Consider the following 25,537-nt stretch of genomic DNA (forward strand, 5'->3'; position numbering starts at 1 on the left):
CAAAAATTGTCCTTGTTCTCGAAGGGCCATGGAAGTGAATAAGAAGCCTCTTTTTGGAAGAAATTCAAAGGTTGCAAAGATAGAAAAATGGGTCTTTTGCATCCTACCAGCAGGAAATAGTTGTCTAATAAAAGATAGTGTCCACCCATGTCAACTTTCAGGTCTGTTGCTGGCCTAAATTGGCAACTCTCTGCTTCTGCAACAGTGGCCTTGCTTTCATTTTGGAAGACAGTTGGTGGCAGGAAGGAGTAGAAATGTCTATCTAGTAGCTTTAGTTTTTCTCCAGGACCTGACTTGAGTATCTCACTGGTTGTTTTTGGGAGAAAGCACCTGCTGTTGGCTTCTGTTCTGAAAGGACACAACGCAAGCATGGAATCCATCAGCAGAGCAAGCCAAGAGCTCAATAAACTATTTATTCATTGTTCAAGCTTCTCCACCTATATGGATTATTAGAAGAAGTATTTCATCTTAGGGTACCCAGATTAGATTATAGACACTTCAAGTATTTCTTTAGAATTCACTGAGGGGAAAAAATATGGAAAGCAGCATCAGTCATTTGGGACCGTGTTGGTTCCTGATACCAAAATAACCTAAATGAATAAACTACAATCTGTAAGTTAAAATATCTGGTTTCCAGCCTGTTAAATAAAAACCAGAAGGGTTGAAGTACATGCAAAATGAGATAAACCTGGTTTTCTGAGTGGAGGCAGCTATTGATAATTTTACTTTTCTTATAGCTGAAGAAGGAGATTTGAGGTTCTCTGAGAATTAAAATTCCTCTGGAGTTAGCCCAGGGTGGGACCCTGAGAGCTGTCTACTCGTGCCATTGCCTCAAGCCTGTGGACATTTTTTCATCCTGGGGCAAGAAGAGGCTCCAGTTTGCCCAACTGCTGTGTGTGTTCCAGGCCAGTGTCCAATGAGGCTGACTTGGCAGCTGCCCTTTCCACGGCCAGCCAGCCAGCCAGCCAGCCCCTGAGTGTGTTTTAAAAGATAAGCGACAAAAAGCCAACCGCTTTTAGAGGGACTGGAACAGGCTAGTAGTTGCTAGGCAAGTTAAAGTAATTCAGTGTCCTTGCCAAACGTCTGCCAGGCAAATAGGGAACTTTCAGGGAAGAGGAGTGAGATGGTGGTGTGTGTTGGTTGCCATAGGAATGTTTCCCTGATTGGAACAAGACCACAGAGTGGGGAGAGCAAGACGGCAGCATCTACGGTTCTTTCTGCTTGGGAATGGGAACCCAGAGTGGGCAGTAGAGCGGAGGCAAGCCGTGCAGAGGCAGGAGCAGATGAGACCCTAGATGCCATGTGAAGCTAAACATGTGGGGAAAAGAAAGAGCAGATTAACTCAGGACAATTATGTGGGGAGCTCTTATGCTACTCTGAAGATCTGAGACTTGTTGGAGAATTTACAATCCCGAATTAACTCAGGGAGAATTCCAACTAGACTCTGAAATGAATTAGATGGAGATTTAAAATAGGGCAATTTAGTGGGAAAAGATACTTAATTTGAAGGTAGGTATTTTGTATTTATGTAAATATTATGTCAGAGTATGTCTTTTAGCTCTTAAAGGTAGTAATTAAATATTTGTTCATGAATTATAGTGCTATATTTATCAAGTTCTGATTTATAGGGGGAAAAAGCACAGTTGATCAAATTGTGTGAAACCTTGGACCTTGAAGAGTCCCTCTGATGTGCGCTTACTGCCGCATTAACAAGCACCCTGTGCATCTGGTGGCAGCTTCCAGAATGACAGCTGAGGGTTTGAGTGGAAATAAGTGACTTTTAGCAAACGTTGAACCTTGAATGTGCTATTTAACCTCTCTGATTAATTGATTACCGAGCTCCGAAAATGAGAGGGGATGTAGCTATCCCCTATCTCATTTAAATGGTGTGAGCATGGATGCTGTTCTCATTTGAATACAATTTTGGGGGTTGGTGGGGGTGGTATCAGATTATAGGGTACATGCTATGATAACGACAGGCTTAATTATCAGTCAGTCAATATGGTTTAGAACAAAGGTTTTCTTTTAGATCACAATCTTAAGGAACCTTTCTTTAGTGGATAAAGTTTTACTTGTGCATATGAAGTGTATATATAAATTTATCATTTGCCGTATATTTGATTCATGTTCAGAGGGTATTTAAAATAGTATCTTCTTCAGAATGTATATATTGGGATTATATATTGCTGTTTCTTTCCTTTTTATGTGGTTTCTTTTTGTGGTCATGTAAAAGAAGACTAAAGGGATTTGATATTTAGTGTCAAATATTTGAATTATAGTCACTGTTTTGTTTCAGGGCTGTTTCCCTCTATCAGTTCCTTTGATCTGGAACTCCGATGTCGTTTTTACTTTACAATTGACCACATGCTGGCTGACTGACATCAATTAAATAATCTGAGGCAAATTTTAAAACCAAATGTCTAATTTTAATTTACTGAGAGAGTATAATCTAATAAGAAAGACTATCCTTGGGCTCTTCACATGGTGAACCCTAGTGTGATTTTGACAAAGAAGCCCAAGAATATACTACTACAATCTTTTCTAAGAAAAAGGGAAAAAAAAAAAAAAAAGTGGTGTTCTGGCCGGGCACAGTGGCTCATGCCTGTAATCGCAGCACTTTGGGAGGCCAAGGCAGGTGGATCATGAGATCAGGAGTTCAAGACCAGCTGGGCCAATATGGTGAAACCCCGTTTCTCCTAAAAAAAATACAAAAATTAGCCGGGTGTGGTGGCATGCGCCTGTAGTCCCAGCTACTTGGGAGGCTGAGGCAGGAGAATCACTTGAACTTGGGAGGCGGAGGTTGCAATGAGCCGAGATAGTGCCACTGCACTCCAGCCTGGGTGACAGAGTGATACTTTGTCTCAAGAAAAAAAACAAAAACACAAAAAATGTGGTCTTATCTAGACCTTCCAGAATCTAGAGTAGCATTGTCCAGTGAAAATGTAATATAAACCTCAAGTATGAGCTTTATATGTAATTTTAAATTTTCTAGTAGCCACATTAAAAATAAAAGGAAATATGAAATTAATTTTAACAATATATTTTTGCGTTGCTTAATATATTCAAGATATTATTTCAACATGTACAGTTGTCCCTTGGTGTCCATGGAGGACTGGTTCCAGGACTCCACACAGATACCGAAATCTATGGATGCCCAAGTCCCTTATATAAAATGAAGTATTTGTATATAACCCGTACACACCCTCCCATGTATTTTAAATCATCTTTAGATTACTTAAAATACTTAATACAATGTAAATGCTATGTAAATAATTGTTGTGCTGTATTATCTGTATTTTTTGTTGTATTTTTTATTTATTTAAAAATATTCTTACTGGACAGTTGGTTGCATATGTAGAACCATGGATATGGAGGATTGACTATAATTAATATAACTATTAATGAGATATTTTGCATTTTTAAAATACAAAGTCTTGAAAGTCCTATTGAGATGTGCTGTAAGCATATTTTACACTTAACAGCATATCTCAATTGGGACACTGAAATTTCATGGACAATACTCGATCTGTACTTAGATTAAAACTTACAGTAGAGAAAGTAGATTCACATACCCAAGTCATTCCAAACATGCATATCAGTTGTTTTGTCCAGTAAATGAATCAGTGTCCATTTCTAAATTTAAATTTAACTTTAATTAAAATTAAATAAAATTTAAAATAAAATTCAGTTTCTTATTCACGCTAGCCATGTTTTAAGTACTCAGTAACCAGCTGTGGAGTGGCTGCCATGTTGGACAGCACAGAAAGGACTGCTTTCTCTAGCCTTTTCCTTCACTCCCACATGTCTCAGATTGGAAGACCTGTGTGAGAACTTTGATGGGAAGAGAATCTCTTTTTGTAAGTGTGGAACCACAGACAAAGAGTTGACGTTCTTAAAAGGAAGTTTCCATTCAGGCTATATTAGAACCTGCCTGGCAAGGAGTTATCTGTCTGGTAGACCACACTATCTCCACCCTTGTTCCTAAATACACCCCTCATTGTCTCCCCAACAGATAAAGTCATGCCAACCTTGACAGTCTGCCTCCCTCAGGCTCCCCTTGTCCTCCACTCCAGGCTGGCTCATTTCCATTACGTCAGTGTATTTCCTGGTTATAGGCCCCCTTTATCTTTCTCATTGTTTCAATTTCCACATTTGGCCTTAATTTCTAGGATACCTTAGTGCAGCATTCAAATGTTTAAATTCCAGTTTAGTTCTTAATTAAGATCATGTATATCAAGGTCAATGTTGTTGATTTATGTTAATTTGAATAAGAAACATTTCCTTTGCCCCTTGCTCCAGATTTCTAGAGTGGCTGGGCTGAGAAACTTTACTTCCTGTTCACCTAGGTGGGTATCTTGCTTTGGGCAAATCAGGGTTCTTGAATATAATCACTCTGTGGTGAATCAGACCTGTGAACCTTAAAGAACTTATCTGTTCCCTAGAGAGGAAGAATTAAGAAATATCAGGTGGATGGATAAAGATTTAGCCTTGTCAGTAGTTTTGCCCCACACCTTCCTTGGGTCTGAAACTTGGTTGGCACATAGTATAACAGTAACTCTATCACTCATAGGTTAAAGAGCACAGAAGTCTGTCATTTTCTGTTGGGTATCTGGCACTTGCAAAGGACATCATTGATAAAATTCATCCTGCTCTGTTTTGAATATATCAGGTGAAAAGCACTTACATTGCTTTTTCAGGTCTGGAGAATGATGACCTAGGAATGGGCCCTTGTTCAAGACAGTTGCAAGTCCTCCCTTAGCAAGAAAGTTAGCTTGGAAATTAGGAAATAAATATTTGACCTGTCAAATCATTTTAAATTAACGTGAATAGAAATGCATATTGTGCTCCTTCCTCTTTGCCATCAGAATCAAGTCATTTTAGAGACAGCTAAGGCTTTGTGGAAAGAGGATCTTTATTGCCTGTAAACCTTGGATGCCAGTCCCAAGTCTGTTGGCTGCAAGGACTGTGACATCAAGAAAGCCACTGAATTGTTCTTGGCCTCACTTCTCACCTGTCAAGTGAGAACATTACACAAGATGATCTTAAGTCCTTTTGGTCATCACATAGTTTGATCATCTACTCTAATCCCATGGTTTCTTGGGTGAAGAAACAAAGGCCTGCAAAGTTACTTCCTAAGATCCCACAGCAAGTGTGAGGCACATGCTCTGTCTACTTCAGGAAGCTTCGTTGTTCACTTAGAGGTTAAGCTTGAACCAAATAAAAATACCTGGAGGGATAGCTGATTCTCTGTTCTTCCCATAATGTCATTTTGTCTGCTCATATATTGAGGTTGTTGGCCAAACATCTAAAATCCGTAGGTTACCTGTTAATTTTTTGCCTCCTTAATCTAGCCGGCTAGTAATTCAGGTCAGATACCTCTCTGGCATAAAGTCCCCAGTGACCTCCTATTTAAAACAACACAGGCTGGGCACAGTGGCTCACGCCTGTAATTCCAGCACTTCGGGAGGCTGAGGTGGATGGGTCACTTGAAGCCAGGAGTTCGAGAACAGCCTGGCCAACATGGTGAAACCCCATCTCTACCAAAAATACAAAAATTAATTGGGTGTGCCATCGTGCACCTGTAATCCCAGCTATTCAGGAGGCTGAGGCACAACAATCGCTTCAATCTGGGAGACAGGGGCTGCAGTGAGCTGAGATCACACCAGTGCACTCCAGCCTGGGTGACACAGCAAGACTCTGCAACCCCACCGCCAAAAAAAAACCCCACGAAACACTAAATTAGTTCTTTGCTAGTGACAATGCATGGTAACAAAAGAAAAAGCAGTAGCTGAGATGCAGAGTTAAATTTGCTCAAATATTTTCCGTTAAAATAATGACTACAATAAACAAAGAAACCCAGAGAGGGCCCCAGTAGCTGCTCTGGTTGGAGGCCCACTTTCAAGTGTTGGAGCATCACTCATGGGCAGGAAGCAGAGCCTGAATTTCTTGGGAAGGCTTCTTTTACCTGGAGCAAACCCTGGGACTTTCATTCTCCTTTAGCCTGTCATTCAATGAAACAGGTTAAGAGTGCCAAGGAAAGGAAACTTGTTGATTATCTATTATATACCAGGCATGCTAAGTATTTTATATATAGTGACTCATTTAATTCTGTAGCCACCCTGTCAATAAATAGGTATTATTTCCATTTTGCAGATCAATAAAAGTTGTGTAGCTTGTCTAGGGTTACACACTAAGTGATCAGGGATTTTATTTAGCTCTAAAATCTGATTACTTTCTACTAATAGCCAATAGCAGATAGTATGTAGAGCCCAGTGATTTCATTTTGGTTCTACTGAATTTGAGGACACCTGATATCACTCTGTCGGCACCAACATAAATTACAATGAAAGGTGGATACAGTAATTGAGTAAATTTTGTTAACAAGCAGAGGCTGTTAACCTGCATCAGTGATCTTTTGAAGACATTAAAAGCAAAAATAAAAGGATTTTTTTTTTCAGATAATACATTTGCATAGATATCCACTAATCGGCATTGTTGGCAAGTGGCAAAAGGTGTGTGAATCCTAAGTCAAATTTAACTTTCAGAAGTGGTGCTTGCGCTTTTTGGGTAAAACACAGTGCCATCATTTTGATTTTTAAGAAATCCTGCTGTTTGGGCTTGTGGTTCTGTCTTTTATCCTTTGGGTAAATGAGGGGATGATATTTGCATTCAGTGTCCCTCCTGTTCCAGTTAATTGGTGCTGCATAACAAACCACTCCAAAACTTAATGTCAGCAACAACCATGTGAATTTGACTCATGAATCTGCAATCTGGCTGGGGCTCAGCAGGGACAGCTCATCTCTGCTCCACTCACATCAGCTGGGTTGGCCTAGAGGCTGGGGGTTGGAATCATCTGAAGCTAGCTCACTTACATGTCTGGAGCCTAGCTGGGAAGACATAACAGCTGGGATCCTCAGGCATCTCTGTTTGTGGTCTCTCCAGCATGATAGCTTCAGGGTAGACAGACTTCTGTACCAGTTCACTGCTCAGCACATGACCCAAGAGAAAGAAAAGCAGGAACTTTTCATGATCTACCTTAGGAAATCAGACAGCATCACTCCACTATGTTCTATTAATAAACTGACACAGTTACAAAGGCCACTTAAGTTCCATGGGAGTAGAAATAGATTCCATCTCTTGATAGGGAAGTGAAAAGTTTCTCAAGGAGTCTTGCAGTGGCCACTATTGGAAAATACAGACTGCTACACAGATATATGAGACTGCAGGTAATGTGTTGGTGTCCAAACCAGATGCATCTCTGGGCCTTTGTCTCCCGACCAAGGGAGTATATTGGCATTAAAATGGAATATAATCTATCCATTATAATTTAACTGACATAATTTATACTTTTCAAGAAAATCATCTGAAAATTTATGACTGTCTACTATTAAAAAGAAATTACTTGTGGAACACCAATGGATTAGGCTAATGAGGTAGATAGTTGAGTCCCTAAATTTTTCATCATTTTTGAGCTGGTATCTGTTTAGTGTTCCTGAACTGTCATCAGATTTCTGCTTTTCTACCTTGTGTGCAGAGGTAAACAGCTGAATATTTATGTAAACAGCTTTGTGTAGAAACTTTTCCATTTAAAACTAAAAAGGGAAGGCAATTGCACTTAGATTGAATGTTTCCTGAAGGGGTTGTTTCAGCATTTTACAGCAGCTGCTGCCTCCTCTTATGGAGATGAAATTATTATTCAAGACACATTTCTCAAAGTTTACAAAATTAGTACAAGCACACCTTATTTTATTATGCTTCACTTTATTGTGTTTTGCAATTTTTGTAAATTGAAGGTTTGTGGCAACCCTGCATTGAGCTAGTCTATCAACACCATATTTCCAACAGCATGTGTTTGATTCATGTCTCTGTGTCACATTTTGGTAATAAAATATTTCAAACTTTTAAATTTTATTATATCTAGTATGGTGATCAGTGATCTTTGATGTTACTACTGTAATTCTTTTGGGGCACCATGAACCATGCCCATATAAGACAGCAAATTGATAAATGTTATGTGTGTTCTGACTACGCCACCAACCAACTGTTCTACTTCTGTCCCTCTCATTGGGCTTCCCTATTCCCTGAGACACAACAATATTAAATTCGACCAATTAATAACCCTAAAATGGCCTCTAAGTGTTGGAAGGCTTGTTGAAAGCCTACAGGCCAAAACAAAAGCTAGGCCTCTTGCATCAGCTAGACAAGTTAGGAATGCAAAGCAAAAGTTCTTGAAGGAAATTAAAAGTGCTACTCCAGTTAACACATGAATGATAAGAAAGCAAAATAGCCTTACTGCTGATAGGGAGAAAGTTTTAGTGGTCCAGATATATATATATAGAGAGTGAGAATTTATAGAAGATAGACAGACAGATAGATAATATATTGAGAGAAGATTAAATCAGTCACAACATTCCCTTAAGCCAAAGCCTAATCCAGAGTAAGGTACTAACTCTTCAACTCTCTGAAGGCTGAGAAAGGCAAAGAAGCTGCAGAAGAAAAATGGAAAGCTAGCAGAGGTTGGTTCATTAGGTGAGAGGAAAGAAACCATCTCCATAACATAAAAGTACCAAGTGAAGCAGCAAGTGCTCATGGAGAAGCTGCAACAAGTTATCCAGAAGATCTAGCTAAGATCATTAATGAAGATGGCTACACTAAACAACAAATTTTCAGTGTAGATGAAACAGGCTTCTGTTGAAAGAAGATGCCATCTAGGGCTTTCATAGCTAGAGAACAGAAGTCAATGCTTCACAGGGCAGGGTGACTCTCTTGTTAGGGGCTAATGCAATTGATGACTTTAAGTTGAAGCTGGTACTCATGTACCATTCTAAAAGTTCTAAGGCCCTTAAGAATGATGGTAAACTATTATTGCTTGTGCTTTATAAATGGAACAACATAGCCTGGATGACAACACATCTGTTTATAGCATGGTTTACTGAATGTCTTAACCCCACTGTGGAGACTCACTGCTCAGAAAAAGAAGATTCCTTTCAAAATATTATTGCTCATTGACAATACACATGGTCACCCGAGAGCTCTGAGGGGGATGTACAAGGAGATTCTTGTTGTTTTCATGTCTGCTAATGCAGCATTCATTCTGCAGCTCTTGGATCAAGGAATAATTTCAACTTTTAAGTCTTATTATTTAAGAAATTCGTTTCATAAGGCTGTAATTGCCATGCATGGTGATTATTCTGATGGATCTGAGCAAAGTAAATTGAAATCCTTCTGGAAAGGATTCAGCATTCTAGATGCCATTAAGAACATTCATGATTTATGGGAAGAGGTCAAAATATCAACATTAACAGGAGATTGTAAGAAGATTCCAATCTTCATGGATGACTTGGAACAGTTTAAGATTTCAGTGGAGGAAGTCACTGTGGATGTAGTGGAAATAGCAGGAAAACTGGAATTAAAAGTAGAGACTGAAAATATGACTGAATTTCTGCAATCTCATGATAAAACTTGAAGGAATGAAGAGTTGCTGCTTATGGATAAGCAAAGAAACTGGTTTCTTGAGATGGAATCTACGTTGGTGAAGGTGCTGTGAACATTGTTGAAATGACAACAAAGGATTTAAAATATTGCATAAACTTAGTTGATGCAGCAGCAGCAGGGTTTGAGAGTGTTGACTCCAATTTTGAAAGAAGTTCTGTGGGTAAAATGCTATCAAATAGCATCACATGCTACAGAGAAATCTTTTATGAAAGGAAGAATCAATCGATGTGGCAGACTTCATTGTTTTAAGAAATTGCCACAGCCACCCCAAACTTCAGCCACCACCCTGATCAGTCAGCAGTCATCAACATCGAGGATCCTCTACCAGCAAAAAGGTTACAACTCACTGAAGGCTCAGATGATCATTAGCATTTTTAGCAATAAATTGTATTTAATTAAGATATGTAGTGTTTTAGACATGTTATTGCACACTTAATAGACTACAGTAGTGTAAACATAACTTTTATAGGTACTGGGGAACCAGAAAATCTGTTTGACTCACTTTATTGTGATACTCACTTTATTGTGGTAGTGTGAAACTGGACCTGCAACATCCCTGTGGTACGCCTATAAGGGAGATCATATGCCGTTTATCTTTCTGTACCTGGCCTGTTCACTTAACATAATGCCCTCCATGTTCATGTTCATCCATGTTGTAAAGTGGCAGAGTTTTCTTTTTTAAGGCTGAATACTATTCCCTTATATATATACATTCCCTTATATATATACATACTGACATTTTATTTGAGCATTCAAGTTACCTTTTAAAAATATATTTCTAATATTGCATTGTAAGTGAATGTTGGTATACCAGTCCTTTGCAATTTATTGAGGTTTTCTTTATAGCTTAGTCAGTTTTCAGAGTTAATATTTCACTACTTATTGTATTCAATATTCTATATATGTTCTATACATCTAAAAGTTAATTATGCTATTTAAATCTTTTTATCTTTACTGACTTTTTTTATCTGCTGAAGCTATCAATTACTAGGAGAGTTGTATTGCAGTTTGTCCCTCTGGTGATGGATTTGTTTATTTCTCTTAATTCCATATGTGACATAATAAGAAATATATATTTGGTCACTGCCCTCAGTTTCTGACATAGAGCTCCTAAAATGCTTGTAATTTCCTGAGTAATAGGGGTGCTTATCAATGTTTTTTCTTTCCCCTGTCTCTTCTTGCTGTCCCTTGCCTTTTTAAAATTATTATTATTTTTATGATAAAAGATTTTTTTTATTTCAACAGCTTTAGGAGTACAAGTGCTATTTTTGGCTACATGGATGAGTTGTAGAGTGGTGAAGTCTGGATTTAGTGTAACTGTCACCTGAATAGTGTGCATTGTACTCAGCAGGTATTTTTTCATCCCTCAGCCCCATCCGAACCTCCCCTCTTCTGAGTCTCTAGTATCCATTATACCACTCTGTCTGCCTTTGCGTACCCATCTTGCTGTCTTTTGAATTGATAGTCTTTCTTCCCCACTCCAAGTCCCCTCTGCCTGTTCAGAGGTTGTTTGCTCTATGTCTATCTACTTCCTTAGTAGCTGCTCCTGCTATTTTAACAGGCATCCTTAAAAAAAAAAAAAAAAAAAAAAAAAAAAAATCTCTGTTTGAATATGTTACCACTCATGCTCCAAAATTTGAAGACATATCTCTCTGGCTTTTCTATTTTTCCTCCACAAATTACACGTGTTTCTTATAGTTTGAAACAATGTTTTCCTTTTCCCATCTATTATCAATATCTTCTCTCATTGTTACTTTCCTCCATTTTGAGGTTTTCATCTGCTATCATTTTTTTTTTTTCTTTCTGCAGTACGTACTTTAGAATTTCCTTTGGGTCTTTCTCTCTTCTAATAGCAAACTCCATAGTAGACATCAGTGATATAGAGATAAGTAAGGCTCACTCCCATACAATATGTAATTGCAATGTAAACTGAGTACAAAGTTAGAGGTTAGGACAAAGTGTTGAGAGCACAGAGAATAGAGACTAACTCTAGAAAGTGAAAAGAGCATCTCAGGAACAGTAAGTGTATACGGAATTGTGGAAGGCTATGAGTATATTCATGGAACATTCATCAGCTCAGTGGGCTGGAGCTTAGGCACGGGTTGGTGCCAGATGGAGCTAGAGAGGTGAATTAGCTAGATGGTGGTCTGTGAAGAGCCTTAAATGCCAAATTGAATGCAACAGGGAATTGGGAGAGGCTTTAGGCTGGGGAGTGGCATGATTAGATGCATTATTTAGAGGTAAACTGTGTGACTGCATGGAGAGCCATGAGCTGCAATAGTCACCTGAGAGGAAGCTGATTAACTAAAGCAAGGCAAAGCAAGGATAATGAAGAGAAGAAAAGAAATTTTAAAAGATATTCATGACGTAAAATCTTAACAGATTCAAAGCAGACAGCACTGGAGGATGTACTCCAGGGACTCTAATTTAGAGGACCAGCACGCTTGAAAGCACAGGAAGGAGTGCTCATGTTTGGGAGTGGAGGGAGGGTGGCATTAGAGAGAATGAGTTTAGTGTGTAGCATAAAACATTTTATGCGTCTTCAGGACAAATGGTGTGTTGGTTTTAGAAGAATTAATATTTGAGATATTAGGGGGGATATCTATGTGCTGAGAACTCTGCAACATTTTCTGATTATATTGGACTGTTGTGGTCATTACTATTTTTCTTTTACTTTCTGAATTGGAATACACATCTGGGTTTCAGGATGCAAAGGGTCTATTTTCCGCAATAAAGTGTAATTAAATAATAGTTGGAGTTCAGGTACATTTTAAGTCAGAAACTTGAAATGTAGTCCTGCCTTCACTGTGTTTTGCAAAATTATTGCTTCTAAGCACGGATTGCTCTTGACTGGTAGGACCTCTTGTTTTGGATCTGTTTTTTATCTTAGCACTGTTTTCAGGCTGACAAATGTGACCCAGATTGTCTAAGAGCATTTGTCAAGACAGGAGAGAAGGAAGACAGAGCAAGAGAAGAGGGGAGGGAAAAACATACTTCATTTAATTAAAAAAGTATTTGCAGGGCTTATGCCTCCTACCTGCTGTTTTTAGCTAGCAAGATCAGATTCTCCCCTGGAGATTGCCTCCTGGCCTATAAGCCCAGACTAGGGCTTTCTTTTTGATGCGTGAGTCATCACAGTATTTCAGTGACTTATTATTCACTCACATGTAATAACTGCAGTGGGCACTACTGAGAATTGAGGGGAGCTTCTTCCCACCAGGGTGTGAAGTAGTTTTGACAGCAGGTGTGGTGTGTCAGTCTGAAACCTGAACGGGGCATCACCTTTTACCTGGTGCCATCACAGAGGTCTCCAGATTTGGGTAGGAAGAGGATCCCATCACATCCAGGCGTCTCTTGACAGAGGAAAGCGAGCTGGTCAGGGAGTTTTGAAAACAAAAAATGGACTGTAAAATCTTTTATTTGGAGAGCTGTGCTCTGGCAGCATCCTGATCTGAAATAATTCCTAGCCTTTTATGTGGTTGGTGGTGGCTGATCCATGGAATCCTGCTGTGTCGCTCAGCTGCTGTTAAAATATTGGATCAAAGAAATGACTCAGGAGGAAAAGTGTCAAGTAAAAGTTAATCATTTGATCCTTGCTGAAAGATAGAATTTGAGTTGTTAAATTGCAGAGTTAGTCCTGGAGTTGTTGTTGTTGTTGTTGTTGTTAGAAATTAGTTTTGATAAGAAGTTGTGTTCCTACATCTGCATAGAGACAGTGTTTATCACTAGCACCTGTCTCTGGTTGGCATCAGTAAGGCAGAAAGTGAGAAGTGGTGACATATGTGAACGTGTGAACAATGCTAGGCATTGTACCTAAATTATCTCATTTAATCTATTGTGCAATAAAGGAAACTCAGAGATGCTCAGAGACTAAAGATACCATCCGAGGTCACTGGGCAGCCACATGGCAACTACAGTTCAAACCCAGTGTAATTGTTGGCAAAATCTGTACCTCACTGCCGTCAGTCATCTTTCAGTATTTTTTAAAATTTGAAAGACCAGATGTGGTTTCCATGATGAATTAGTTTCATCCAGGTGTTTTCCCTTGATAGAAACGCCATCCTTTCACACCTGCCCCAGATTCCCAGACTTCTATTCCCAGATGCTATCTTCAAGTAACAAAGGAAGGAAAACATCTGAAGGGGCTCACTCCACAGTGCAGCAGCCAGTCCTACTTCATTCTTTGCTTTGAACTGTTTCTTGACTGCTCGTTAGACCATTTGTCAGATATGTTTTTAAACTATTACAGTTTCTGGCTGTCCTTGTCACAAAGATAGATTACACAAGGTTCTGAGCAGCAAAGATGTCAGCTGTACAAATATAAGGATTTGGTCCTTGTTTTTCCTAGTGGTATAAAATTGACTAAAGGCCTAGGATGGGCCAAATGTCAAGCTGTCAGGAAAGGCAGGAACATATAATGGTTGTCTTGGGAGCAGGTTTCCTTGGTGCCCACCCAAAGTGGCTTCCTGCGTTCTACAAAGCTTAGGGGAAAACAGCATTTATTTTACATGGAGTGTTCGTTGTCTCCAAGAGAACTTAAAATCACTTGCTTGGACAAGCAGAATTTACAATAAGAGGGCTTGAGAACATGAATGGATAGCCTTTTGTTATGGAAACAAGTTGTGTTGTACAGATGAAAATGTTAATAGTTTTGGATGGCAATTGGAACTGGAGCTTATATCTATGTATGGTTGTTTTCCCTGGGACTTGTAGATACCCAACCAAAAGAGTAGAGTATTTTTAGCCAGGTTGTTACCCACAAAGAAAATAAAATGAAGATCTAGAACTAGGAATCTGGAGTTGAGAAAAAGAGGAACAGAAAGTGAGAGGATCAGTTACAAGCAAGGACCATTTACAGAACAGGTGTGACTCATTCTCCAAGGTAGAGTTTATCACCTTACCCCACAAGGAATGACTTTCTGGAGAAGCCCTATTAGTCTCTTCCTTTATAAGACTTCACAGGAGAAAAAGGAATAAAAAGGAAGACAGACTATCAGGCTTGTCCAACCCAGGGCCTGTGGGCTGCATGCAGCAGCCCAGGACGGCTTTGAATGTGGCCCAACACAAATCCATAAACTTTCTTAAAACATTATGAGATTTTTTGTGTGTGATTTTTTTTTCTAAGCTCATCAGCTATTGTTAGCATATTTTATGTGTGGCCCAAGATAATTCGTCGTATTCCCTGTGGCCCAGGGAAGTCAAAAGATTGGACATCCCAGCCAAAGACTGAAGAAGTTTATGTATATTTGTATATTCAGGTAAGTTCTAACTTACCTGACCAATTCTTGTTTGTTAATTTTATGCCACCTTTTTGTAGTTAAGTGGATTTTGGCATAGTTGTAGGGGCCATATGTACTAACCTCTGTTGATTTTCTTTGTTTTTTTTTTTTTTTCTTTTTTTTTTTACTTTAAGTTCTGGGGTACATGTGTATCACGTGCAGGTTTGTTACATAGGTATACACGTGCTGTGGTGGTTTGCTGCACCCATCAATCCATCATCTACATTAGGGATTTCTCTTAATGCTATCCCTCCCCTAACCCCCCACCCCTCAACAGGCCCCAGTGTGTGATGTTCCCCTCCCTGTGTCCAAATGTTCTCATTGTTCAACTCCTACTTGTAAGTGAGAACATGCAGTGTTTGGTTTTCTGTTCTTGTGTTAGTTTGCTGAGAATGATGGTTTCCAGCTTCATGTCCCTGCAAAGGACATGAACTCATCCTTTTTAATGGCTGCATAGTATTCCATGGTATGTATGTGCCACATTTTCTTTATCCAGTCTATCATTGATGGGCATTTGGGTTGGTCCCAAGTCTTTGCTATTGTGAACAGTGCAGCAGTAAACACACTGTGTGCATGTGTCTTTATAGTAGGATAATTTATAATCCTTTGGGTATATACCCAGCAGTGGGATTGCTGGGTCAATCTATCTATCTGAGAAAGGGCTAATATCCAGAATCTACAAAGAACTTAAACAAATTTACAAGAAAACAAAAACTTCTGTTGATTTTCTACTAACTTTTTAGAAACTCACATTCTTAAAGTGTTCAGAGGCCTTGTGTTTCTCATCTGTGTAATAAAGGAGGTGATATAGATGACCCATAGTGTATGATTTGTGACGCCAGAAAATAGTTAGAAGTGAATTCAGTTATCAGTTAATGTAGTAGACACCCAATGACTAGGGGAAAATCAGCCAAGGACAGGTAGTTCTCTAGAGCCCTGTCTGGTCTTTCCTGTGCACACACAGCTTTAAGCATTTGCACAGCCTTGTTTACCTTTAGCGATAAGGGGATCTTTAAAAGGTTATCTTTAGTTGTTTCCTTCCCTGGATTTTCTTATTATATTTCTGACTGCTCTGCCATTTTGTGTTTGCTTGTTCCAACCAGTATCCAAACCTAGGCTAGCCTTGATGTTAGGCTGTCCTTATTGTTTGCCACTGTGACATCTCTTATTTCTGATAGTATCGTGGGCGCTGTTTTCCATGTCCCGTTCCAAATATAGTCAGCCCCCTCCCGCAGGGCAGTGGAGCTGCCAGCCCACATAGTCTTCCTCATCTGCTGAGGCCGGGGTAGGACTTTCAGGTAATGGAGCTAAGGTGTGAGGGGGAAGAGGATAGGAGCAGTCCCTGGGGAAGATGTCACAGATACCACTGTTGTTACTAAGATTCAGTAGGTTTTCTTGATAAATCCTTTTCAATTTGTTATATGCCATTGGTCAGTTTTTAGAATCTTAATTTGATTGTTTTTGACAACTGTGCCCAGTTTTATCATTGCCCTTTGGGGAAAAGATTTACCGAGCTCCTCACTCAGCCATTCCAGAAATCCCACCCCTTCTTCATATATTTATAAGTTTTCTTTAAAACTTATTTTACAATTCTGACTTCAGATTAGCGCATGGACATTATAGTTGTAAACATCTTGAGTCTCTTCAGTTATCTCCTACGAGTCCTGCAGGTGCAATTTACCATAACTTGGCCCTAAACCATACTGATTTAATGAACACAGTTAGCTATGTATATTCCCTGATGATCTGTCGGTAATTTGAAAGCTCATATCCACAGACATTATCCTGAATGGTAGAGTTGTGAAGAATTGTGTCCTGTGAATTTTGCAATTCGGAGGACAGATTGATTAGAAAGAAGATATTCTGCTGGATAATTTTGTACTTTAACAAATCTGGCAAATTTATAAAATCTTTTTTTGAGAAAAAGTCTAGGCAGGATACAGTTGTGGTAAAGAGTCTTTCAAAAGCATCCTCACAAAACAGAAATTAAGTACCAAATTGGTTGCTGTGATCTCAAAGTAGTCATTTATTCCCTTCTATTTTCTGTACTCCATGAGAAGTCTTAAGCCTTAATCACATTTGAGTGATAGAAACATATCACAGTACCAGAAGACAGAAATTTAAATGAAGTCTGGCTCTAAGAATGGGATAGAAACTAGTCATAATTCTAATAAAAAGTTATTTTATTTTCTAATTTTTAATAATTATATATTGTGATTTTAAAAATTTTAAAATATGTGCACATGCCCCTCTCCTTGAAATTTTATGTATGCCAATCATGGGCTCCATTTCAGCAGTGAAATGGCTGTGCCTGCCACAGTAGACTGGGGGAAAGGTACTGACTATAGGGGTTCACTCCAAAAGGATCCAGCCTACCAAATCATAGTAATGTTGCTCATATCTTTTGTGAATCTAAATTATTTAAAATAAAGGTTAAAATCATACCATTTAAGGGGTAAAGTTAATATCCAGGAGATCCTTTAGGCCAAATAGTCTCAACCTCTTTTGGGCACAGATCTCTGTAACGATTAGGTCGTTTCCAGAGCTGTGGGGCCAGCAGGGCCATTGTGGTTGAAGCAGGCCCACAGCTGATGCCTTGAATACTGAGAGCAAGACTCATCTCCAGGTCAGTGAAGCTTGCTGAGAGCCAGAGTTAAAGGATGAGGGCCTGAACTATAGGGCTGTACTAGAACTCATTTGGGAACCTAAACCTAAACCTCATTCCCAGGGATGAGGCAGGTGTGGCAGGATTGGCAAAAGAAAACTGCAAGGAGGTAGGCAGGTGGGTGTGCAGGAGTCCACTTTAGTTACCTTAGATATACCTGGGCAAGAGCAGCAAAAGTAACCTCAGACCCTACCTGTCCATGGGATGGGCTGTATTAATATTCAGATAAGTAAGGTGGGATGAGCCTGCTGGTAAAAGGCTTTCAGAGCATGCAACTGGATGAGGTGTAAGCCAGGGACTGACCTGTGTGGTCTACCCTGTGCCAAAGATATGTCATTGTCTGTATTTATAATGACAATTGAACAATCCCTGCTGCTGGCACAAATACCACAAGGCCCAAACAATATAAAGGCAAAATATCCCCTTTTATTTTCATCATTATCATTATTGCTATTATTAAAAAGAAAGGACTTTGGGCTAATGGGCATGATGCTGGAATGAAAGTTGAAATTTAGTGCTTGACCCATTAAGACATTACAGAAAAAAAATCATATAATTGGAATGAATCTCATTTTCCCACTGTCCTTGGTATTATTGGACAGGATTTCTCAACCCTAATACAATGAACATTTTGGACCAGATAATTCTTTGTTATGGGGAAAAGAGGGGCAGGCTGTCCTGTGTGTTGAATGTTTGGGAACATCTCTAGTCTTGACCCACCAGATCTCAGTAGCACTCCCCTTCCCCATCATGACAACCAAAAATGTCCCCAGACATTGTCATATATATTCTGGGGGGCAAAATTGTCCCAAGTTAAGAACCACTGCTGAAAAGATACAAAAGAAGCCTGTGTAAGATATGGCTTTGTCTTTAAGGAATTCACAAACCTATTAGGTGAACACACCTAATATAATATAATTCATATACATGGATAATGTGGTAAAAGTTAAAATTTGGAACAGTGAATTTTTCAACTTACATGTAAAAAGAGTTAAAAGCAGAATATGAGACTAGCTACTGTCAGGAAGGGTGCTGAGGAGCCAGGGATAGAAACAGCATTTAAGGATGGACAGCATTCAACATATTTAGAGGAGATAAGGAGGGCAGCTCAGCTAGAGGAACAAGAGCAAGTGTTTGTCAAGGTCCATGAGAACATTCCCTGCTCAAGGTGGACGTGTGTGCTGGGAAGCAGAGGCAGGAGGCTGCACCAGGCTGCTGCTGTCCTGGAGCACAGTTCCACACTCCACATGCCCCTGTTCCCTAAAACATTACATCCCAGGCATAAAGTTAGGCCTTACAAGTATTGGTGATTCTACTTTTCTCCTCTCCCCGTGTGATTAAGTGTGATAATAAAATACCTGCTAATACTTTAACTGACAATCTGTGCCCCCTCATTAGGGATTCTATTTGATAAGGTTGTTAGTGTAGTAGAATTATAACTAACACTTATTAAGTTCTCACTATGTTCCAAGCAGTGTTCTAAATGCTTTACATGTCTTAATTATTTTCCCAACAGCTCTCGTTGTAGTATGTTGTCATTTTCTCAGTTTTTAGAATGAGGAAACTGAGGTGTGAAGAGGTTATACCTTGAGTGTGCCCAAGATTATGCACCTAATAAGTGGCATAAACAGCATTTGAATCCAGATGATCTGGCTCCAGTGTACTTTTAACCCATATTATACCCCCTCTCTATCCATGCTGATAAAATTGTGTATGTGACATAGATAGCAAAAAAACTACATAGAAAAAAGAAACAAGTGTATGGTGCTGAAGGAATTACTGGTTCATACCCATAGCTCTGGCCTCTGAAAAATCCAAAACTGTCCTTGAGGCATGGGCTTATCTTCAGGGAGTTTACATTCCAGGGGTGAATTGAAAAGAAGCTCTGGGTTTGGAATTAATATCACATAAATTACTTGGATATATTCAGTATTAGGAATATTGCTGTACCTAATCTGAATCTTTTAAAGTGGGAATGCTTGGATCTATCTTATTTCCAGATTTCATAGATTAATGTATTCAATTCATACTCCCCAGGATATTAAAGTATAGTGCATTCATCTGGAGCTGTTTAAAAAAGAAAAAAAAAAAGAGTGCCTTATGTTTATATAGGTCATTTTCAATTGCATCATTTAATTTTATCCTCATAACAGCTCCAGAAGCAAAACTGTTTATGAGGCATAAGAGTTTGCATTAATCTTTTCATTCCTTTACCTTTTATTATTGCCTTGTATGGCAAAAAGGTAGCATAATTCTGTTTTACAGATGAGGAAACAGAGGTACAGAGAGATGAAGCCAATTACCCAAGAAAGCAGAAACAGATTTAGGTGTGTAATTCTCCTAAGTCCCCTGGATAGATCCTAAATCTGCTGCACTGAAATGAACTGCAGGGGAGGCCAGACAGCCAATATGGTTTCTTCCTGCACAAAGACTCCATGCTCAGCCTTGACCAGTCTGGTGTCTTGCCAGCCCCATCACATGCCCTTCTCTGCTTTCACTCATAGTACTTCCCTGACCTGCATTGCTTCCTCTCTTCTCTGATACTCTAAGTTATGAACATTCTACAAGGGAAAGGAAGGCTCACTTTTAAAAATTTTTTTTTGCTTTAAGTTCTGGGGTACATGTGCAGAATGTGCAGATTTGTTACATAGGTATACACATGCCATGGTGGTTTGCTGCACCCATCAACTTGTCGTCTACATTAGGTATTTCTCCTAATGCTTTCTCTCCCCTAGGTCCCCACACCCTGACAGGCCCCAATGTGTGATGTTCCCCTCGCTGTGTCCATGTGTTCTCACTGTTCAACTTCCACTTATGAGTAAGAACATGCGGTGTTTGATTTTTTGTTGCTGTGTTAGTTTGCTGAGAATGATGGTTTCCAGCTTCATCCATGTCCCTGCAAAGGACATGAACTCATCCTTTTTAATGGCTGCATAGTATTCCATGGTGTATATGTGCCACATTTTCTTAATCCAGTCTATCATTGATGGGCATTTGGGTTGGTTCCAAGTCTTTCCTATCGTGAATAGTGCCACAATAAACATACGTGTGCATGTGTCTTTATAGTAGAATGATTTATAATCCTTTGGGTATGTACCCAGTAATGGGATTACTGGGTCAAGTAGTATTTCTAGTTCTAGATCCTTGAGGAATTGCCATACTGTCTTCCACAATGGTTGAACTAATTTACACTCCTACCAACAGTGTAAAAGTGTTCCTGTTTCTCCACATCCTCTCCAGCACCTGTTGTTTCCTGACTTTTTAATGATTGCCATTCTAACTGGTGTGAGATGGTATCTCACTGTGGTTTTGATTTGCATTTCCCTAATGACCAGTGATGAAGAGCTTTTTTTCATGTTTGTGGGCTGCAAAAATGTCTTCTTTTGAGAAGTGTCTGTTCATATCCTTCACCCACTTTTTGATGGGATTGTTTGTTTTTTCCCTGTAAATTTGTTTAAGTTCCTTGTAGATTCTGAATACTAGCCTTTTGTCAGATGGATAGATTGCAAAGTTTTTCTCCCATTCTGTAGGTTGCCTGTTCACTCTGATGATAGTTTCTTTTGCTGTGCAGAAGCTCTTTAGTTTAATTAGATCCCATTTGTCAATGTTGGCTTTTGTTGCCATTGCTTTTGGTGTTTTAGTCACGAATTCTTTGCCCATGCCCATGTCCTGAATGGTATTGCCTAGGTTTTCTTCTAAGGTTTTTATGGTTTTAGGTCTTTCATTTAAGTCTTTAATCCATCTTGAATTAATTTTTGTATAACGTGTAAAGAAGGGGTCCAGTTTCAGTTTTCTGCATATCACTAGCCAGTTTCCCCAGCACCATTTATTAAATAGGAAATACTTTCCCCATTTCTTGTTTTTGTCAAGTTTGTCAAAGATCAGATGGTTGTAGATGGTGTGGTGTTATTTCTGAGGCCTCTGTTCTATTCCATTGGTCTATATCTCTCTTTTGGTACCAGTACAATGCTGTTTTGGTTACTGTAGCCTTGTAGTATAGTTTGTAGTCAGGTAGCATGATGCCTCCAGCTTTATTCTTTTTGCTTAGGATTATCTTGTCCATATGGGCTCTGTTTTGGTTCCATATGAAATTTAAAGTAGTTTTTTTTCTAATTCTGTGAAGAAAGTCAATGGAAGCTTGATGGGGATAGCATTGAATCTATAAATTACTTTGGGCAGCATGGCCATTTTCATGATATTGATTCTTCCTATCTGTGAGCATGGAATGTTTTTCCATTTGTTTGTGTCCTCTCTTATTTCCTTGAGCAGTAGTTTGTAGTTCTCCTTGAAGAGGTCCTTCACATCCCTTGTTAGTTGTATTCCTAGGTATTTTTATTCTCTTTGTAGCAATTGTGAATAGGAGTTCACTCATGATTTGGCTCTCTGTCTGTTATTGGTGTATAGGAATGCTTGTGATTTTTGCACACTGATTTTGTACCTTGAGACTTTGCTGAAGTTGCTTATCAGCTTAAGGAGATTTTGGGCTGAGACGATGGGGCTTTTTAAATAGACAGTCATGTCATCTGCAAACAGAGACAGCTTGACTTCTTCTCTTCCTATTTGAACACACTTTATTTCTTTCTCTTGCCTGATTGCCCTGGCCAGAACTTCCAATACTATGTTGAATAGGAGTGGTGAGAGAGGGCATCCTTGTCTTGTGCTGGTTTTCAAAGGGAATGCTTCCAGCTTTGGCCCATTCAGTATGATACTGGCTGTGGGTTTGTCATAAATAGCTCTTATTATTTTGAGATACGTTCCATCAATACCTAGTTTATTGAGAGTTTTTAGCATGAAGGGATGTTGAGTTTTATTGAAGGCATTTTCTGCATCTATTGAGATAATCATGTGGTTTTTGTCGTTGGTTCTCTTTATGTGATGGATTATGTTTATTGATTTACGTATGTTGAACCAGCCTTGCATCCCCAGGATGAAGCTGATTTGATCGTGGTGGATGAGCCATTTGATGTACTGCTGGATTAGATTTGCAAGTATTTTATTGAGAATTTTCGCATCAGTGTTCATCAGGGGTATTGGCCTGAAGTTTTCTTTTTTTGTTTTGTCTCCAACAGGTTTTGGTATCAGCATGATGCTGGACTCATGAGTTAGGGAGGAGTCCTTCTTTTTCTATTGTTTGTGAAAGTTTCAGAAGGAATGGTACCAGCTCCTCTTTGTACCTCTGGTAGAATTCGGCTATGAATCTGTCTGGTCATGGGCTTTTTTTAGTTGGTAGGCTATTAATTACTGCTTCAATTTCAGAACTTGTTATTCGTCTATTCAGGGATTCGACTTCTTCCTGATTTAGTTTTGGTAGGGTGCATGTGTCCAGGAATTTATCCATTTCTTCTAGATTTTCTAGTTTATTTGCATAGAGGTGTTTATAGTATTTTCTGATGGTAGTTTGCATTTCTGTGGGATCAGTGTTGATATCCCTTTTAGCATGTTTTAATGTGTCTATTTGATTCTTCTCTCTTTTCTTCTTTATTAATCTGGCTAGTGGTCTATCTATTTTGTTAATCTTTTGAAAAAACTAGCTTCTGGATTCACTGATTTTTTGAAGGGTTTTTCATGTCTCCATCTCCTTCGGTTCTGCTCTGATCTTAGTTATTTCTTGTCTTCTGCTAGCTTTTGAATTCGTTTGCTCTTGCTTCTCTAGTTCTTTTAATTGTGATATTAGGGTGTCGACTGTAGATCTTTCTTGCTTTCTCCTATGGGCATTTAATACTATACATTTTCCTCTAAACACTGCTTTAGCTGTGTCCCAGAGATTCTGGTATGTTGTGTCTTTGTTCTCATAGGTTTCAAAGAATTTATTTATTTCTGCCTTAATTTTGTTATTTACTCAGTAGTCATTCAGGAGCAGGTTTTCAGTTTCCATGTAGTTGTGTGGGTCTGAGTGAGTTTCTTAATCCTGAGTTCTAATTTGATTGCACTGTGGTCTGAGAGACTGTTATGATTTTTGTTCTTTTGCGTTTGCTTATGTGTTCCCTTTTCTCTGAAACCTCTCCAGCATCTGTTATTTTTTGACTTTTTTAACAAAAGCCATTCTGACTGGTGTGAGATGGTATCTCATTGTGGTTTTGATTTGTGTTTCTCTAATGATTAGTAATGTTGAGCATTTGTCCATATACTTCTTGGCCACATACATGTTTTCTTTTGAAAAATGTCTATTCATGTCCTTTGCCCACTTTTTCATGGGGTTGTTTTTTGCTTGTAGCAAAAATATTGGCAACTTTCTTAATCTCTCTGGAGCCTCAGTTTTCTCACCTGTAAAACATAGTCAGTACAATCTACTACCTACTGCTGAGAAGATTTTATTTAAAGAAACTCAATGACCACATCAGTATTTTCCCCTCTCAGTCTGGCCTAAGACATAACTGCTTTGAGAAATCTTTTCTTTCCTTAAAATCTTTCTCTGATTAAAAACTCCCCTTCTCTGAATGCTGTGACAAATCCTATATAAATCCTATGGTACTGGATTAAAGTTAGAAATATCAGTATGAACTCCTGTTTATTATAATGCATATTTGGATAGCTAGCTACAGAAATACAGATATCTCTGTATACCTGCATTAATATACATACAAATATTTTCTAGCTGTATCCATGAGGAGCAATGAACATACCTAGTACCCAGATTTTGGTTTCTAAATATCATTTCCTGATAAAATAGCCCAGGGCTTCTTGGAGAAATGGCTGATTCTAAGACTGGGAGAGGAAAATACAAGAGGAACTGAGAGCATCTTTTGGTGCCAGAAAGTAAGGAAATGCTCAAGAATAAAAAAGTACACTAAAAGGACACAGAAGCCAATCTGAAAGAACCTCTAATGGCCAAAGGTAGGCAAATAAAATAGCTGCTTTTCTTGGGGCAGTTGGAAAATGTGCAGAATAACTGAGGAGCCAGAGAGTCTGATTTTGTTGTGGTAGTATTGCACTTTCATTTCTAGGAGCATTGACTAATAATAATAATAAATCTTCCATGAGGATATGGACTGCTTACATCGTATCATTATGCTTTCAGTTAGGTGATGCTAACACTGGAAGAAGTCCAAGATTTCACTGAAAAGTCTTCTATGTGTCCAGAATATAAATCCGTATTAACAGGGCTTCATCATGATATTTCTTAAATTATGTTCTTGATAGCAGTCATTCAAGAGAGCCTCTCAGCTTTTAAATGTGCCAGTAAGGTTAAAAAAGAAAATCCAAACATTGGTCAGGTATGGTGGCGCATATCTGTAATCCCAACACTTTGGGAGGCTGAGGTGGGAGGATCACTGGAGCCCAGGAGTTTGTGACCAGCCTAGGCAACATAGTGAGACCCCCTCTCTACAAAAAATAAATAAAATTAGTCAGGCGTGGTGATGCGTGCCTGTGGTCCCAGCTACTCAGGAGGCTGAGGTTGGGGGACCACTTGACCCTGGGAGGCTGAGGCTGCAGTGAGCCAAAATTATGCCACTGCACTCCAGCCTGGGTGACAGAGGGAGACCCTGTCTCAAACAAAACAAAACAAAAACAACAAGAAAACACAAATATTTAACCTAGCTTATATAATAAGAGAAGAAAACACCTATATCAGTCAAGTTGGACTTCACTACCTGATACTGCTACATAGAAGAATGACCAATAGGAGCTTAGGTTTTAGGCCTTACTCAGTTGACTCAGCACCCCACAGACCCTCAGATGAAACAGTTCACCTTTCTTGTCTCCCCGCATCAGCTTTCCTGAAAAATAATGGACAAGTAAAAAATGTATGCATTTAAGGTGTACACTGTAATGTTTCAAAACGTGGATACATTGTGAAGTGATTACCAAATCAAGCAAATTAACATCCATCACCTCATATGCTCACCATTTCTTTAATGTATGGTGAGAACACTAAAGATCTCTTAGCAAATTTTAAGTATACAATACATTATAATTAACTATAGTTACTATGCTATATATTTGATCACCAGAACCCATCTTATAACTGAAAGTTTGTATCCTTTGATCCAAATCCCCACATTTTTCCCAGCCACTGACAACCACCATTCTACTCTGTTTCTATGAGTTCAACTGCTTTAGACTCCACATGTAAGTGAGATCATACAGTATTTTTCTT

General features: G+C 38.9%; 1 protein-coding gene across 3 annotated transcripts in view; it reads left to right on the forward strand.

Annotated features, from left to right (window-relative positions):
* TMEM108 (transmembrane protein 108) overlaps positions 1-25,537 on the forward strand; it is a 336,820-nt gene that overhangs the window by 91,804 nt on the left and 219,479 nt on the right. Inside the window, exon 1 of one of the 3 annotated variants that reach the window (XM_077990999.1) lies at positions 1,214-1,509. The gene's annotated coding sequence lies outside the window, so the exon portion shown is untranslated. 3 annotated transcript variants of the gene reach the window in all.

Source organism: Macaca mulatta, chromosome 2 (genome assembly GCF_049350105.2).
Source record: "Macaca mulatta isolate MMU2019108-1 chromosome 2, T2T-MMU8v2.0, whole genome shotgun sequence".
Classification (NCBI taxonomy): domain Eukaryota; kingdom Metazoa; phylum Chordata; class Mammalia; order Primates; family Cercopithecidae; genus Macaca; species Macaca mulatta.